A 19,436-nucleotide genomic window follows, 5' to 3' on the forward strand; every position below is an offset into this window, starting at 1 on the left:
CAAAACACAAGACCGTTTTTGCAAACTCAATGACCCTCTTTCCAGCATTTCTTATACTCCACAATACCAGGTAGGGTGCCAATTTGTTAATCCAGGGGGGAATAAAGCAGACTTTGAAGAACAGGACACTCCTTGAGCACTGAGGCCCCTTCAAAAAGTCGACATTCTTTCTGTTGCCCCAGTGCAGGTCAGCTAGCCCAGTCTCAAAGGTTGTAATCTATCAGTTGCAGCTGAATGGGCAGCAGTTCACCCAAAGATTTTTCTTTCTGTGCCATATCCCTCTGCACACACCAGTTCATTTCTACGCAAAGCAACCCTGCACAACTTCTCAGGACATGGGCATAAGAGCAAGCTTCTCACACAAAGTGCTAGCCCAGTCCAAGCAAAGCTCTTTCTCGCCCTCATAAGCCAAACCTCACAGTCCATAGTTCTTACTGCCTTCAGGTCTTTCAGCTCTGACCAGGATAGACAATCAAGCTGTACTTACAGCACTGCAAAGCATCTCTTAGGCCAAGGTTTCAACTCTTTCCACATTCCTCTTGAAAATCAGCTCCAAAAGGCCAAAGCCACAGTCGGGTGTCTAGCAGCAACCCCACTCCTCGGTACCACTTTACTGTTGCAGTCCGGTTCGCATTGCTGGTAGAAATCACCCAACCAAGAGCAGCTTCTGGGAAAAAGAGGTTTATTTGGCTTACAGGCTCGAGGGGAAGCTCCACGATGGCAGGGGAAAACGATGGCATGAGCAGAGGGTGGACATCACCCCCTGGCCAACAGAAGATGGACCACAGCAACAGGAGGGTGTGCCAAACACTGGCATGGGGAAACTGGCTATAAAGCCCATAAGCCCTCCCCCAACAATACACTCCCTCCAGGAGGCATTAATTCCCAAATCTCCATCAGCTGGGAACCTAGAATTCAGAGCACCTAAGTTTATGGGGGACACCTGAATCAAACCACCACAGTAAGCAATAGCTTTCTGATTGGCTAAGGGATCTGTTCAGTGTAAAGGAACCCATATCTGGAAGTGGTAACCAGATCAGAATCCTATGGAGATAAAGATTATGTTCTCCAGTGTTAAGCTTTCACTAGTCTTTAGCTAAAACAAGGGTTACATGCATCAAATTCTCCCTACATTAATAATGCTTATAATATTTAAACTATACTGTCTTCACTCTCTGTTGGAGAATCTGTTCTTCTTTTTCAGAAGGTAGCAAGACCAGAGGAGATAAACTACCCCTGGTACTTCAGCCAAGCTAAAGCTGAATCCACAGAGGAATGGGGGAGAAGAATATGAGTGATGCTTCCATGCTGAACCTGATAATCAGTGCCAGTGAGGAGGAGACAGTCCCTGGGGATACTCAACACCTGCCAAAACAGAGATCTAGAGGCTCCTAAGAGTTCATCACTGAAGTAGACTTAAAACTCACCCACCATGGCTCAAGAAATTTTATGGAAGAGGAAATGGGAAGATTTTAAGAGGCACAGGTTGAGACATCATGCCCAGAGGCATTCCCTCCCCTCCAAAATAACTGACCGCTGCTCCCACAATGCATAAATTGAAACCCCATGGAGAATATCTGCAACCCTATTGAGGAGCATCCCCAGTGGAATGCAGGGGCAAGGGAAAAGAGCATACCAACACATGATGCATCCATATGAAACACCTTCTTGTTAATAATAAACCTTTTAAAAAGAAATGAAAGAAAATATTTTTCATATGGCTGAAGCTAGTTTATAGTTCTACAAGCAGGATATAGTGCTTTCACTACTCTATGTCCTTTGGACTGAGGAGAGGCATATGGCTGAAGGGCTCTTGTACTTTCTTTCTCCCACAAAGGATTACAGATGAGGAAGAATGAACATCAATGGCAATTCTTTTACCTGTGGGTTACCTTTGTGAACCTGGTAAATGCAGCTTTGTCCTTCTCCTGGCTGGGAATGACAGATTTTTAACTTTTGTCAATCTGTTATATGTGTGGATATGGTTGCCAGATCCTAGAAGTTCTCAGTGATTATCCTTGGCCTTCATGAGCAAATTTGATACACTTCTACTATAATCACAGGTGATCTGGGGCTAGGAAGATAGCTCAGTCAGTAAAGTGCTTTCCTAAGTCCAAGAAATGTGCTGGGTATGGTGGAATGCACATCTAATCCCAACACTAGGGGTGGCAGAAACACTTAGAACCCCAGGGTTTACTTACTAGCTACTCCAGCTTAGTTGGCAAGCTCCAAGCTAGTGAGACACCATGTGTCAAAAAAAAAAAAAAAAAAAAAAGACAGATAGTGTTTCTAAAGAAAACATCTTTGGTCTCCATGTGCATCTGCATACACATATATATGTATATGCATTAAAACATTGTTGATATGAATATATTATATATATATTATATATATATATTATAAAATATTAAAGAGAGCTGGAGAGATGGCTCAGCACTTAAGACATCTGCATGCAAAGCCGAATGACCTGCGTTTGATTCCCCAGTGCCCACATAAAGCCAGATGCACAAAGTGGCACATGTGTGTGCGGTTTCTTTTCATTAGCTACAGGACCTGGCACACCCATTCTATCTCTCTATCTCTTTCTTTCTCTCTTTCTTTATCTTAAATAAGTAAGTAAATAAATAAAATATTAAAGAAGTCGCACATTGTAGTTTAGAGCAACATCACAAAGGACCTCAGATTTTCAGTCTTTCTCTGGAGTCACTTGCTATGGGAGAAGCCAGCAGCCATGCTATTAAGGTGCTGGAGCAGTCCCTCCACATGGGAACAGCCAATATCCAACAGCCAACACCAGCTTTCTAGCTGATGAGCAAGGCCTTTTGGAAACCTTCAGAAAGATACCTGCAGCCCAAGGAACTTTGAGACTTCATGGACAGGAGCCACCCTACTAAGCTGCTCTCAAATTCCTTGCCAACAAAAATTGCAAGAAATAATAATCAATATTTACATTTTTAAGATGATAATTGGTTTAATTTTGTATTTCCCTGGTAAATACATTTTTCCATGACTCTGAGCTCTGTGTACTGTTCTTTGATTTTTTTTTAATTTGTTTTATTAGTTTTCTATTCAGCAAATACAGGCAGTTTGGTACCATTATTAGGCTCATCTGTGACCTACCCCTCCCCAATGGCCCCTCCTTGTTGATGTGTTTGGGTCATGCATTGTGCATGTATATGGGTTGTGCATTAGCCCACAGTTATTGGTACAATAAATGTCTCTGCATATCATGACTCAACATGTGGCTTTGACATACTTTCCGCCCCCTCTTCCGCAAAATCTCCCTGAGCCATGTTGGGTTCATTCTTGGTCTGCTTCAGTGATGAGGTGTTGGGGGCCTCTGAGGCTCTGGCTCTCTGGTTAGACAGGAGTTGATTTTTCTCTGTGTTGGTCTCCTTCCCCCCCTTGCTGGCATCAGTCCATCAGGAAAACAGCACCTTTGCTTGTTTTGCCAATTTTCCTTAGTTTCATTCAGGGACTTTTTAAGGTATGATGGGATGTCTGTCTCCTTAGGATTTGCATCTATCTGAAAAAGAGAAGCAGAAACTCCAATGGAGAGTAAGTTAACAACAGGACAAATGAGATAACCCTTACTTTTTTTAAATACAGACTTTAATAGGTGTCGGCCCTATTATACCCCATTATTGATGGTAGCTTGATATTGGAGAGTGGGCTTATGTTTGGATATGGTTCTGACTTGCTTCCCAGCTCTGGCTATGGGTACCACATCACTGAGGGGATCAGTTTGCCAAATCAAGAGCAGTTGGTTCCCCACCATGGATGTGTGCCACTATTGCAATTGTGTGGGCATCACAACAGGTTATTTGTTGCTAAGTAGGTTAGACCATGAGTTGCTTGGACAGATATTGGTCATTTCCCCCAGTCACCCATGTAGCACCTTCTGGCACTAGACACGCTGACTGTCTGGGGACTGACTCTCTCCTGGCCACCAGCCATGCCGTTCCATTTTATGTGTCAGCTGCATATGGAGTCTTCAGCAATAGGGTCTTACCACTGATCTGTGGTGGGTCATCAAGTACTCTGACAGAAATCTGTCATTCTTTTAGGAAACTTTGTAGGTTTTCTCTGATCAAAAGCTCATGGTGGATGATAGCCCCATGCTGGTAGTGGGAGTTACAGGTCAGTGCCCACAAGAAAATGAGGAAAAAGATAACTAATATACAACAGTTAGGGAGGAGGGGGGGGAGAGGGAGGGAGGGAAGATGTCGAAGATTTAGCTTATTTTTCATCCTACCCTCTCTAGTGTCTTGTGGTTTAGGTGTTTCCTGTAAGAGCCTAGTGAAGGTTCAGCCATTTGGTCAGCCTTTTAGGAAGTAGAATTTTATAGTAACATTGCCGTTTGGGTCTAGATTAGTGTTTCCCACCCCTTCGATGTCCTCCCCTTCCTCCCCCTCCATCCTAGTGTCTAGTCCATGAGGTGCTTGCTGGGTATGTAAGGTATCTTGGATTAGGTGCTATAGATGAGTGAGACTACGTGGCGATTTTCTTTCTGCGATTGGGTAAGTTCACTGAGAATGATCTGTTCTAGACTCAACCATTTTTCCTCAAATTTCTTTGTGTCATTTTTTCTTACTGCTGTATAGAATTCCTATTGTGTAGATATACCACATCTTAGTTATCCATTCATCTAGTGATGGACATCTGGATTGATTCCATCTCTTGGCTATTATGAATTGTGCCACTACAAACATGGTTGAGCAAATCTCTCGGGCCTGTGGTTTGAAGGTTGTAGGGTAGATGCCCAGCAGGGGAATAAATGGGTCTGTTGGTATCTCTATAGTCAGCTTTTTCAGGAGTCCCCATATTGCTTTCCAAAGTGGTTGTACCATCCTACATTCCCGCCAACAGTGGATGAAGGTTCCTACTTCTCCACATCCTCGCCAGCATTTATTTTCATTTGATTTTTTGATGTTTGCTGTCCTTATTGGGGTAAGGTGGAATCTCATAGTTGTTTTCATTTGCATGTCTCTGATGATTAGAGATGATGAATATTTTCTTAAGTGTGTGTTTGCCATTTGTTTTCCTTCCTCTGTGAACTGCCTGTTCATCTCTTTGCCCCTTTGTGAGTGGGGTGTTTGACTTCTTACTCTTTAGATTTTTTAGTTATTTGTAGATTTTAGAGATTAGGCCGCTATCAGTAGGATAACCTGCAAATATTTTCTTCCAATCTGTGGGTAATCTATTGGCTTTGCTTATCATATGCTTGTCTATAAAGAAGTTCTTCAGCTTCATGTGATCCCATTGGTTGAGCGATTGTTTAAGATTGTGAGCTAATGGGGTTTTTCAGGAAGGCTTTTTCCATTCGTGTATCATGGAAACTACTTCCTAAATATTCTGCCAGTAGTATTCAAGTTTCTGGTCTTATATTGAGGTCTTTGATCCATTTGGATTTGAGTGTACTGTATGGTAAAATGTGTAGATCAAGTTTCAGTTTTCTGCATGTGGTTATCCAGTTTGTCCAGCACCATTTGTTGAAGATGCTGTCTTTTTTCAAGCTATATTTTTCAGGCTTTTGTCAAATATCAAGTAGCTATAGTTGTTTGACCCAAAATCTGGGTCCTCAAGTCTATTCCATTGGTCTATACTCCTGCTTTTATGCCAGTACCATGCTGATTTTATTACTATGGGTTTGTAATATAGCCTGAGATCAGGTATGATGATGCAACTATAGGTATTTATTTTGCTGAGGATGTTTGGATATGCCAGACGTTCTACCTTTCCATATGAAATTTGGGATCATTTTATCTATCTCTGTGAAGACCACTGTAAGGATTTTAATTGGAATTGCATTAAATCTATATATTGCCTTTGGTAGGATTGTAATCTTCAAAATTTTAATTCTGCCTATCCAAGAGCATGGGTAGTCTTTCCATTGTCTCAAGTCCACCTCAATTTCTTTTTGAGTGTTTTTATGTTTTCATTGTATAGATCTTTCGCTTCCTTGGTTAACGTTATTCCAATGTATTTATTTATTTTTGTTGCTATTGAAAATGGGACTATATCCCTTATTTGTTTCTCTGGATCTTTGTCATTTGCATATAGAAATGCTACCAAGCTTTGTGCATTGATTTTGTATCCTGCTTCTTTGCTATAGGAGTTAATCCCCTTCAGGAGTTATGGGATGGAGTCTCTCGGGTCTCTTACATATACAATCATGTCATCAGCGAATAGAGCTAACTTAACTTCTTCCTTTCCAAATTGTATACCTTTTATTCCTTCTCCTATCCTATTGCTTGAGATAGGACTTCCAGTACTATTTTGAAAACCAGAGGTGAGAGAGGATACCCCTGTCTTGCTCCTGATCTTAATGGGAATTCCTCCAGTCTTTCTCCATTAAGTATTATTTGGGCCTTCGGAGCTTTGTGTATTGCCTTTATTTTGTTAAAATATGTAGCAAGCATGCCAATTCTCTCCAATGTTTTCATCATGAAGTATCTTGTTAAAGGCCTTTTCTGCATCTTTCGAAATGATCATGTGGTTTCTATGTTTAAGCTTGTTTATGTGGTGTATTACATTGGCAGAATTCCTTATGTTTAACCACCCTTGTGTTCCTGGAATGAATCCCACTTGGTCAAGGTGGATAATGCTTTTGATGTGTTGTTGGATTCGGTTTGCGAGTATTTGGTTCCGAATCTTTGCATCTAAGTGCATTAGGAAAATAGGCCAGTAGTTTTCTTTTCTTGTGGCATCTCTGCATGGTTTTGGGATTGGGGGGATACTAGCTTCATAGAAGGAGTTTGGTAGCTTTCCTTGTTCTTCAATTGTGTGGCATAGTTTTAGGAAGATTAGTTTGAGTTCTTCCATGAAGGTTTGTTAGAATTCGGCTGAGAAGCCATCTGGTCCTGGACATTTCTTTTTGGGGAGGTTTTTTATTACTTTTTCAATCTCCTTGAGTGTGATGGGTTTTTTGAGGTGAAAATCTGCTCTGAGTTTAGCTTTGGTAGATGATATGCATCCAGGAATTTATCCATCTCCTCCCCATTATCCAGTTTTGTGGAATAGAGGTTTTTGAAATAAGTCCTGATGATTCCCCAATTGCATGTATGTTTGTTGTTATCTCTCCTTTTTCATTTTGAATTTTGTTAATTTGAAGCTTCTCCTTTTTTTGCTTGATCAACTTGGCAGGGGTTTGTGAATCTTGTTTATTTTTTCAAAGAGCAAGCTTTCTGTTTTGTCAATTGTCTTAATTGTTCCCTTGGTTTCCAGTTCATTAATTTCTGCTCTGATTTTAATTATTTCTCTCCTTCTGGAGCTTTTTGGGTTGGATTTTTCTTGTTTATCCAGTGCCTTTAGATGGATGGTTATGTTATTGATTTGGGATCTTTCTATATTTTTTAATGAATTTTTCCCTGAGAACTGCCTTCATTGTGCCCCATAAGTTTTGGTATGATGTGTTATCATTGTCATTCAATTCCAGGAATTTTGCAATTTCATTTTTTATTTCATCCAGTATCCATTTATTGTTTAAGAGTGTGCTGTTCAATTTCCAGGTGACGCTGTGATTCTTGGTGGGTTTTTGTTGTTGGTTTATAGCAATATAACATTGTGATCTGATATCATGCAGGGAATTATGTCAATTTTCCTAAATATGTGGAGGCAGTCTTTGTGACCCAATATATGGTCTATTTTGGAGAATGTTCCATGGGTTGCCGAGAAGAACATGTAGTCTGTTTATTTGGGATGGAACGTTCTGTAGGTGTCCGTTAGGTCTAAGTGATCTATGGCTTTGTTGAGCTCTCTTACTTCCCTGTTGATTTTATGTTTGGATGATCTGTCTATTACTAATAATGGTGTATTGAAGTCCCCAGCTATGATTGTGTTAGTGGTTATTTCTGTTTTATTGTCAAGTAGGTTTTCTTTTATGAACTGTGGTGCTCCTGTGTTTGGTGCATACAGATTTATGATTGTAATATCCTCTTGATGGTCATTCTCTTGATAAGCAGGAAGTAGCCTTCTTTGTCTTTTTTGATTATTTCTGGTTTGAAGTCTATTTTATCCAATATTAATGTAGCTACACCTGCTTGTTTCTTATTCCCATTTGCTTGGAATATTGTTTTCCACTCTTTTACCCTGAGGAGGCATCTGTCTTTAGTGGTAAGGTGGGTTTCTTGAAGGCAACAGATTGAGGGGTCTAATTTTTTGATCCATCCAATTAGCTTGTGTCTCTTGATGGGTAAATTAAGGCCATTAATATTTAGGGTGATGTCTGTGAGATTTGATTTGAACCCTGCCATGTTGTGGTGGTAGATGTGTGTTGGTATTTTCAAGGGCTTTGAGGGTTTTTTTGTGCCTATTCTGGGTTTGGTTGTTGTAATCCTCTTCTTGTAGGTGTTTGAGTTTGGTTATTTGTTTCTTCTCGGTGGAAAATTTCCTGATATACTCTCTGTAGGTTTGGTTTTGTGCTCATACAATTGTAAAGATGAGTTTTGTCATGGAAAGTTTTTCTTTCACCATCTATTATGAGGGGTACTTTTGCTAGGTAGAGTAATTTGGGTTGGAAGCCATAGGTTCTTAGACTTTGGAGGGTTTCATTACAGGCCCTTCTAGCTTTCAGAGTTTCCATTGAAAAGTCTGAGGAAATTCTGATGGGGTTACCTTTGAAAGTGGTGTGCTGTTTTTCCCTAGCTGCTTTTAGGATTTGCTCTCTGGAGTCAATGTTTAGAGTCTTAATGATAATGTGTCTTGGACAGTTTTTCCTTTGTTCTAGTCTGTTTGGAGTTCTGTTCACTTCTTGTATCTTGATGGGCCTTTCTTTTAAGAGACTGGGGAAGTTTACTTCAACTATTTGGTTAAATAAGTTTTTCATGCTTTTGGTCTGAAATTCTTCTCCTTCTGGTATTCCAATGATTCTGATATTAGGACTTTTAAGTGTATCCCACAATTCCCTCATGTTCTGTTCACAGGAAATTTTGAACTTACTGAAATTTTTGAACTCTCTAACTGTTTCTTCCATCTTGTCTTCCAGATCAGAGTTTCTATCCTCCACTTCACTGACTCTATTCTTGAGAGACTCTAGAGAGTTCTGGACTTGTTCAATTAAGTTTGCATTTTCTACTACTTTTCTATGTTTCATTTGCATCTGTCTGTCAAGCTCCCTTTTCACATCATTTTCTGATTTTCTTGATGATTCTTGGAATTCATCCTTGCATTTATTTATGTCTTCATTTAGTGTGGCCTGCTGATTTTAAGGTCCTCTTTTTTTTCACTCTCCCTCAAATCTCTTAATTCTCTTTGAACTTTTTCCAGTGTATTATCACTTTTTTCTAGCTTAGTGATGGTGGCATCCACATGTTTATCGGTCCTTTGTTGCTTTCCTGCAAGTTCTAGTAGTAGGTTCATCAGGGTTGCATTGCTCATAGCTTCCATTTGATATTCTGATCCTAAGAACTCTTCTATGTTTTGGTTAGATGTGTTCCTTTTAGGACTGTGTGATCTACCTGGATTTTCTTGCATTTGATTTTCATGGTGTTTCTTTTGCGCTGTGGTTACCCATGACAGTGTTTGGGCAGGTAGGTGGGTGGATCTAGCACAGTGGGAATCTAAGCCAGCATGGGGCAGTTGCCAAGCAGCCTATCTACTGCCTGATAAGGGGCATCAAAGTTGCCTGATTTCTCAAGTGGTAATGCTGCCAAGGCTGCCTGCCTTAGATCTTGGAGGGGGACTGAGATACCAAGCCCTGAAGCTGCCCAAACTGGCTGGCAACACTGGGACCCCGAAACAGTTTGTGCTCCCCTACCACAGAGGAGTGGGGGATGGCCAGGGACAGACAGGTAGGGGATGGCACCTGAGCTCCCGCTAGTGAGACACTCAGTTTGGGATTGTGTGGCCCTTGCTGTGGGACTGGGCCCACTGAACCTGGGATCGGAGTGCAGATGCACCTGTGGTGGCGGGCGCGTGATTGGAGCACAGCTGCAGCGGCCCATTAGGCACAAGATCAGAGCACAGCTCAGCGATCCAGCAGGTGTGCAATGGGATCACAGCAGCGGCTGTTTGGAGGAGGGGCGGGTGTACCGGCCCTAGAGGGGATCCATGATTCCCTGCTTTTCCTCCTTCTGTGCCCTCCCACTGACTAGAAGACCCAGAAAATCCTTAATGTCTTGCCTTTCTTTCCCAGGTATTTTGCAGGGCAGCTAGGCGGTCACCATCTTGGCCAGAAGACTGTACTGTTCTTTGTAAATATCTAGCTGAAAGCTTTCCACTGTTATGATGGTTTCTTGTGCTTTCTTTTGACCCTGCTAAGTTTTAATATTCTAGATTTTAATCTCTTATCAAAATATGCCTTATAATATCTTATCCTTTTGATGATCTGAAATCATAAATGATATAGTTGAGAGCATTAATCTTTTCTTGTATTATTTGTGGTTTGAGGCCTTTGATAAACTCACTCTTAGTCTAGTTTTGAAAGTATTCTCTTAAATATTATCCTAAAATTTAATCAGTTTAACTTTCACGTTTATTCTTTTTTGTTTGTTTGTTTTTTTGAGGTGGGGTGTCATTCTAGCTCAGGCTGACCTTAAATTCACTGTGTTGTCTCAAGGGTGGCCTCAATCTCATGGCAATCCTCCCACCCCTGCCTCCCAAGTGCTGGGATTGAAGGAGTGCCACCACACCCGGCTCGCATTAATTGTTGTACTGTTTAGATTAATTTTTGCAAAAAACACCTTTTTATTTAATTGCATGCAGAGAGATACAGACAGAAAGAGAGAAAGGAAGTGTGAGTTCACCAGGGCTTCTAGCCACTGCAAATGAGCTCCAGATGCATGTGCTATTTTCTGTATCTCGCTTACATGGGTACTGGTGAACTGAACCCTTGTTGTCAGGCTTTGTAGTAAGCATTTTAACTGCCAAGCCATCTCTCCAGCCTTAGATTAATTTTTGATCAGGATCTAAGGCATGTTTGGGGTGGTTTGTTATATATATGTGTATTTAAATATATAAATATATATGTGTGTGTGTGTGTGTGTGTGTGTGTGTGTGTGTGTGTGTGTGTATACATATATATGTATATGTATTTATAAACTAAATCATCTCTTAGGAACTTAAGCCATTTACGAAGTAGTCTGACCCTTCCCCACTGCTCTGTATGAATAAAATTTCTATTAGTGGATCTTTTCTGGGCTCAGTTATGCTTCACTTGTCTATCTCTTTCTGCATCAGCATGATAGTTTTGATTCTATAATCTGATAAGTTTTCATGTCTAATATAAATATTCTGCCATTCTTCTTCCTCCTTGGCCTTTATTTTCACATATAGATTTTCAACTCAGATTGTGAAATTTCACATTAAACACAGTAGAGGTTTTGGTTTTATTAGAATTTCATCGAAGGAGTATGAAAATCTTCACAACATTCTTCAATCCACAAGCACTATATTTTTTCATTCTTATAATTTTATCCATAAATTAATTATATATTGTAATATTTATTTCCATTTTATTCCATGTTATGCCATTGAATTTTTTTTCTTCTGTTTTTTGAGGTAATATTTCACTCTAGTCCAGGCTGACCTGGAATTTACTAAGTAGTTTCAGAGTGGCCTCGAACTCATAGTGATCCTCCAACCTCTGCTTCCCAATGGCTGGGATTAAAGGCATGCACTATGCCCATCTGGAAGTGGTATTTTTATATGAAGTTTTCTATAGCATCATTGCTTTTGATAGAAATACATTTAACACATATATATTTACTTTGCTTACAAACTTACAAACATTCCCATTGTAATTATTTATAGATCATATATATATATATATATATATATATATATATATATATATATATATATATGTATATATGCTTTTTGAGGCAAACCCAACAGACTGACAGTTCATGCAAGAGAGAAACAGAAGGAGCGAGAGTGAGTGTGTGTGTGTGTGTGTGTGTGTGTGTGTGTGTAAGAGGGAGAGAGAGAGAGAGAGAGAGACAGAGAGACAGAGAGACAGAGAGAACTGGCATGCCAGGGCCTCCAACCACTGTCATCAAACTCCAGACACATGTGCCACCTTATGTATAGGTAATACCTTGCACACTTGCATCACCTTGTGCATTTGGCTTACGTGGGACCTGGAAAGTTAAATGTGGATCTTTAGGCCTCACAGGCAAGCACCTTAACTGCTAACCCAACTCTCCATCCATAGATTATATTTTTCACAATCATTTCACTTGAAAATCACATGCACTTTATGCCTTACTTTCAATTCTTAAATAGTTTCTTTTTGTCTTACACATCTTTTAAAAAATATTATTTATTTGCAAGTAGAGAGAGAAAAGAGAGACAGAGAGAATGGAAAGATCAGGGCCTCCAGCGACTGGGAACAAACTCCAGATGCATGTACCACTTTGTGCATCTGGCTTTAAATAGATACTGGGGAATGAGACCTGGGTCATTAGGAGAGACCATCTCTCCAGTCAATATTTTATTTATTTGCACATTTTGAATTTATTAATTGGGAACTTTATACTGTATGAGAATATTGGTCATATTCCCATTGGGATAGACTCATGTTATCTGCCCCCACCAGCCCCCATTCTACTGAAGGTCCTCCTCAGTGAAGTTATTGGTATCCAGTGTGGGGTCTAAATGCACCAGTCATTCTCTGCAGCACAGAGGGAGTCAGAACATTGACTCAGGATTCTCCTTCCCAGCCTGTAGTCTCTTATAGTCTTTCTATGCCCTGTTCCTCAGTATTTCCTGAACTTTTGAGGGTAAGTAATATTATAATTCTTCTTTAATGTTGAGCTCTCTACATCCTCTGATTTTCTGTTTTGATGATTTTGTGTCTCCACAGTTTCCTCCTTGGAGGAGATTTTTAGACTAGCAGTGAGAGTAGCACATGTGTTTAATTTCTGTAATGTCACTTGGGGCCTGACAGATTTAATAGAGATGGCTCACCTCCTGCTATGCAGTTGGCTTGCTCGTCTTACTGATGAATCTTGGGTCACCCTGGTATTTGAAGCATCTGTAAGAAACCAACCAAGAGAGAGCAGTATGAATAAGAGGGGATAAGAATAGTAATTTTGAAAACCTTTTGATTGGCAAACCCTCTCATCTTAGTCAAACCACAGGGGGATCTTCCCTTTAGAGTCTATGACCTTCTTATCCATAAGATTATGACATGGTTCTCAGTACCAGACATGAATTCCCTCTTACTGAGCAGGCTTCCTATAGCAATCAGAGAGAGTTGATTGCCCGCATAACCTTTGTACCACTATTGCACAGCTACATAATTCTTTCCCAGCTGGTTTTCCCCCTGCTTGTTTACTGTATTGACCATTGCCCCCAGCAACTTGCATAGCACTTTCCATCACTATGAAAGCTAGCCAGTTAGAAGCTGGCCAATTCTCAGTTCCAGTAAGTTCTCTTGATGGCCTGTGACCACAGCCTGTGGTGTCTTCATCAATAGGGTCTTACCATTTAGATCTAGTGGGTAATGAAGTGCTTTGGCAAAGGTGTGCACTAGTTTGAGGACTTCATGGGTCTCTGTGCTGGAGGATAACCCAGTTCTGGTACTTAGAATTACCAACAAGAGTTGTATATTTTAATTAACTACTGAGGAGGAATGTTTCTATGGTACTGATTCATGCCCAATATTAGTTTTGTGAATCTCCCCCATTCCACCCTCCTTTATTTTATACCAGTCCTCCACAAGACAACTTCACTTCCCATGTTCTATCAACTTGCCTGTCAAGTATCTCCTCCTTTCATATCTCCATGTTTCCATTCTCCCCTAACCTTATTCTACTTTCTTGCCAATACCATTGATACTTACTACCACTTTCAAACAAATCAAACTGTTTTAGGTTAGGAACCACATATGAGAGAGAACATGTGGCACTCGTCTTTCTGAGCTTGTGTAACCTCTCTTAGTATGACTCTTACCAAGTCCATCTATTTTCCTGCAAATTTTATTATTTCATTTCCTCACCACTGAGTAGATTTCCATTATTGTTTATATGTACCACATCTTCATTAACCATTCATCAGTTAATGGGCATCTGAGCTGATTCCAAATGTAGCTATTGGGAATAGAACAGCAACAAGAATGGCTGAGCAAGTATCTCTGTAGTAAAGAATACAGTCTTTAGAGTATATGCCCAGGAGTAGTATAGCTGGATCAGATTGTAGGTCTATTTCCAGATATTTGAGGAATCTGCATACTGATTTCCATAGTGGCTGTATCACCATGCACTCTTACCAACAGTCAATGAGGATTTGTCTTTCCCCATACTTTCACCAGCATTTGTTGTCATTTAATTTTTTTTTTTTTTATGATTGTCATTCTGACTGGTGGGACATGGAATCATAAAGTCATTTTAATTTTAATTTACTTTATAGCTAAAAATGTTGAACATCTTTTAGATGTTGATTGGCCATTTGTCTTTTGTCCTTTGATAACCATTCTGTTAAGTTTCCTGCCACATTTTTTTTTTATTTTCAAGTGTTTTATTCTTATTCTTGTTGTTGTTGTTGTTATTATTCGTTATGTACACAGTCTGCATACAGCCATGTTGGTAACATTGTTAACCTCCTCCCTGTCCTTCCCCCTCCACAGGGACCCTACTTTTTGGGAAATGTGGGTCATGCACATTTTTTTTCATCTTTAATACATAAATGTTTTATTCATCTGTTAAATTACATTTTTATATGAGCATCCTGCTATTTCTATATTAGGTCCAAAATCAATGTCAATTACAATTTTTTCTTTTTTTTCACTTTGCCTTTTTAAATTTTTTTTAAAATTAATTTATTTATTTTCTACTTACAGGTAGAGTCTGGGTTGCGATTGGAACTTTCTTTTTCTTCTTCTTCTTTTTTTTTTTCTTCCTAGTTTTCTATTCTGCAAGTACAGCCAGTTTGGTACCATTAGTAGGCTCATCCATGACCTACCACCTCACCATTGGCCCCTCCTTGCTGAGGTATATGGGTCGTATATTGTGGAGTTAGCCCAAAGTTATTGGTATGATAAATGTCTCTGCATATCATGACCCAACATGTGGCTTGACATTCTTTCCACTCCATCTTCTGCAAAATTTCCCTGAGCCATGTTGGGTTCATTTTTGGTGTGCTTCAGTAATGAGGTGTTGGGGACCTCTGAGGCTCTGGCTCTCTGATTTGGTAGGAGTTGATTTTCTCTGTGTTGTTCTCCTTCCCCATTGTGCTGGTATCCAGTTCATCAGGAAAACAGAACTCTGCTTTTTTCACCAATTTTCCTTAGTTTCAGAAGGAGCCTTATTGAGGTATGATGGGGTGCCTCTCTCCTTAGGATCTGCATCTATCTGAAAAAGAGAAGCCGATTCTCCAATGGAGAGTAAGTTAACACCACGACAAATGAGATAACCCTTACTTTTTTTATACAGAGTTTAATAGGTGTAAGCCCACTGGTAGCCCATGACTGATGGTAGCTTGATATTGGAGAGTGTGGGCTTATGCTTGGATATGGTTCTGACTGGTTTCCCAATTTGAGATATGGGTCCTGTACCACGAAGGGCATCAGTTAGCCAAATCTAGAGCAGTTGGTTCCCCACCATATCTGTGTGCAATTATTGCACACGTGTGGGCATCACAACAGGTTACTTGCTACTAAGTCAGTTGGACCATGTGTTGCTAGGACAGATATTGGTCATTTCCCCCAGTCGCCCATGTATCACCTTCTGGCACTAGAAACGCTGACTGTCTGGGGACTGACCCTCTTCTGACCTCCAGACATGCCTTTCCATTTTACATGTCAGCTGCATAAGGTATCTTCAGCAATAGGGTCTTACCTTTGGTGGGTCATCAAGTACTCTGACAGAAATTTGTCATTCTTTTAGGAAACCTTGTAGGTTCCTCTGATCAAAAGCTCATTGTGGATGGTATCCTCATGCTGGTACTGGGAGTTACAGGTAAGTGCCCCCTAAGAAAACAGGGAAAAAGCTAACTAATATACAAGAGTTAGAGAAGGGGGGGCAGGGAAAGAGATGGAGGGAATATATAGAAGACTTAGGCTAGACTTGATCCCACCCTCTCCAGTGTCTTTTGTTTCAGGTGTTGCCTTTAATGTCCTGGTGAAAGTTCAGCCATTTGGTCTGCCTTTTAGGAAGCAGAATTTTATGGTACCATTGCTGCTTGGGTCTAGATTAGTGTTTCCCACCACTTTGATGTCCTCTCCTTCCTCCCCATACTTCCTAGTGTCTACTTCATGAGATGCTTGCTCGTATGTAAGGTATCTTGGGTAGATTCATATTAGGTGCTGTAGATGAGTGAGACTATGTGGCGATTTTTTTCTGTGATTGGGTAAGTTCACTGAGAATGATCTGTTCCGGGTTCAACCATTTTCCCACAAATTTCTGTGTCATTTTTTCTTACTGCTGTATACAATTCCATTGTGTAGATATACCACATTTTAGTTATCCATTCTTCTAGTGATGGACATCTGGATTGATTCCAGCTCTTAGCTATTACGAACTGAGCTGCTACCAACATGGTTGAGCAAATCTCTCTGGTCTGTGGTTTAGGTTTTAGGGTAGATGTCCAGCAAGGGAATAACTGGGTCTGATCATTTTTTCTCTCTCTGTGAAGAACATTGTCGGCATTTTAATGGGAATTTCATTAAATTTATACATTGCCTTTGGTAGGATTGTCATCTTCACAATGTTAATTCTGTCTATCCAGGAGCATTTGAGGTCTTTCCATTTGCTCAAGTCCACCTCAATTTCTTTTTTTGAGTGATTTCATGTTTTTGTTGTATAGATCTTTCACTTCCTTGGTTAACGTTATTGCAAGATATTTATTTATTTTGGTTGTTGCTATTGAAAATGGGACTATGTCCCTTATTTCTTTCTCTGTATCTTTGTCATTTCCATATAGAAATGCTACCAATTTTTGTGCATTGACTTTGTATCCTGCTTCTTTGCTATAGGAGTTAATCACCTTCAGGAGTTTTGGGATGGAGTCTCTCAGGTCTCTTACATATACAATCATGTCATCAGCAAATAGAGCTAACTTAACTTCTTCCTTTCCAAATTGTATCCCTTTTATTCCTTCTCCTGTCTTATTGCATGAGCTAGGACTTCCAGTACTATATTGAAAAGCAGAGATGAGAGACGACAACCATATCTTGTTCCTGATTTAATTGGAATTTCTCTACTCTATCTCCATTACGAATTATTTGGGCCTTTGGAGCTTTGTATATTGCCTTTATTGTGTTAAGATATGTACCAACTATGCAAATTGTCTCCAATGTTTTGAACATGAAGTGATGTTGTATCTTGTCAAAGGCCTTTTCTGCATCTATCGAAATGATCATGTGGTTTTTAAGTTTTTTTTCTTAAATGTTTTATTTTTATTTCTTTGAGGGAGAAATAGGCAGGTAGAGAGAAAGAGAGAGAGAGAGAGAGAGAGAGAGAGAGAGAGAGAGAGAGAGATTAGGTGCATCAGAGCCTCCAGCCACTGCAAACAAACTCCAGATGCATGTGCCCCTTGTACATGGGACTTATGTGGGCCCTGGGAAATTGAACCTGGGTCCTTTGGCTTGGCAGGCAAGTGCTTTAACTGTTAAGCCATCTCTCCAGCCCTTATGTTTAACTTGTTTATGTGGTGTATTACATTGACAAATTTCCATATGTTGAACCACCCTCCTGTTCCTGGATGAATCCCACTTGGTCAAGGTGCATAATGCTTTTGATGTGTTGTTGGATTTGGTTTGCAAGTATTTTGTTCAGGATCTTTGCATCTAAGTTCATTAGGGAAATAGACTGGTAGTTTTCTTTTCTTGTGGCATCTCTGCCTGGTTTTGGGATTAGGGTGATACTAGCTTCATAAAAGGAGTTGGGAAGCTTTCCCTGTTCTTCATTTGTGTGGCATAGTTTAAGGAAGATTAGTTTGAGTTCTTCCATGAAGGTTTGATAGAATTCAAGTGAGAAGCCATCTGGTGCTGGACTCTCCTTTTTGTGGAGGTTTTTTATTACTTTTGCAATCTCCTTGAGGGTGACAGGTTCGTTCAGATGATTAATCTGCTCTGAGTTTAGCTTTGATAGATGGTATGTGTCCAGGAATTTATCCATCGCTCCACATTATCCAGTTTTGTTGAGTAGAGCTTTTGAAATAAGTGCTGATGATTGTCTCAATTTCACTTATATCTGTTGTGAACTCTCCTTTTTCTTTTTGAATTTTGTTAATTTGAAGCTTCTTATTGTGCTTGATCAAATTGGCCAGGGTTTGTCAATCTTGATTAGTGTTTAAAGAAACAGCTCGTTGTTTTGTCAATTGTCTTAATTGTTTCCTTCGGTTCCAATTCATTAATTTCTGCTCTAATTTTAATGATTACTCTTCTTCTGGAGCTCTTTGGATTGGTTGTTTCTTGTGTTTCCAGTGCCTTTAGGTGGATTGTTAGGTTATCAATTTGGGATCTTTCTGTCTTTTTTTTCAATTTTTATTTTGATTAGTTTCCTATTCAGCAAATACAGGCAGTTTGGTACCATTATTAGGCTCATCCATGACATACCCCCTACACAATGGCCCTTCCTTGTTGATGTATATAGTTCGTGCATGGTGGAGTTAGCCCACAGTTATTGGTACGATAAATGTCTCTGCATATCATGATCTAACATGTGGCTCTGACATTCTTTCCACCCTCTCTTTCACAAAATATCCCTGAGGCGTGTTGGGTTCGTTTTTGGTCTGCTTCAGTGATGAGGTGTTGGGGGCCTCTGAGGCTGTGACTCTCTGATTTGGTAGGAGTTGATTTTTCTCTGTGTTGGTCTCCGTCACCATTGAGCTGGTATCCGGATCATCAGGAGAACAGCACCCTTGCTTGTTTCACCAATTTTCCTCAGTTTCTGTCAGGGCCCTTTTGAGGCACCCAGCAAGCATATCATGGACTAGACACTAGGATAAGTGGGGAGGAATGGGAGGGCATCTAAGGGGTGGGAAACACTAATCTAGACTCAAATGGCAATGGTACCATAAAAGTCTACTTCCAAAAAGGCAGACTAAATGGCTGAACCTTCACCAGGGCCTTACAGGAACACTTGAACCACAAGACTGGAGAGGGTAGGATCAAGTCTAACCCAAATCTTCTACATCTTCCCTCCCCTCTCTCTCCATCCCTCTCTATCTGTCTCTCTCTTCTCTCTAACTCTTGTATATTAGTCATTTTTTTCCTCATTTTCTTAGTGGACACTGACCTGTAACTCCTAATACCAGCATGGGGCTACCATCCACAATGAGGTTTTGATCAGAGCAACCTACAAGGTTTCCTAAAAAAATGACAGAATTCTGTCAGAGTGCTTGATGACCCACCAAAGGTCAGTGGTAAGACTCTATTGCTGAAGACTCCATATGCAGCTGACACATAAAATATCAGTCCCCAGACAGTCAGCCTGTCTAGTGCCAGAAGGTGCTACATGGGCGACTGGGGGAAATGACCAATATCTGTTCAA

Source organism: Jaculus jaculus, chromosome 9 (assembly GCF_020740685.1).
Source record: "Jaculus jaculus isolate mJacJac1 chromosome 9, mJacJac1.mat.Y.cur, whole genome shotgun sequence".
In the NCBI taxonomy this organism is placed as follows: domain Eukaryota; kingdom Metazoa; phylum Chordata; class Mammalia; order Rodentia; family Dipodidae; genus Jaculus; species Jaculus jaculus.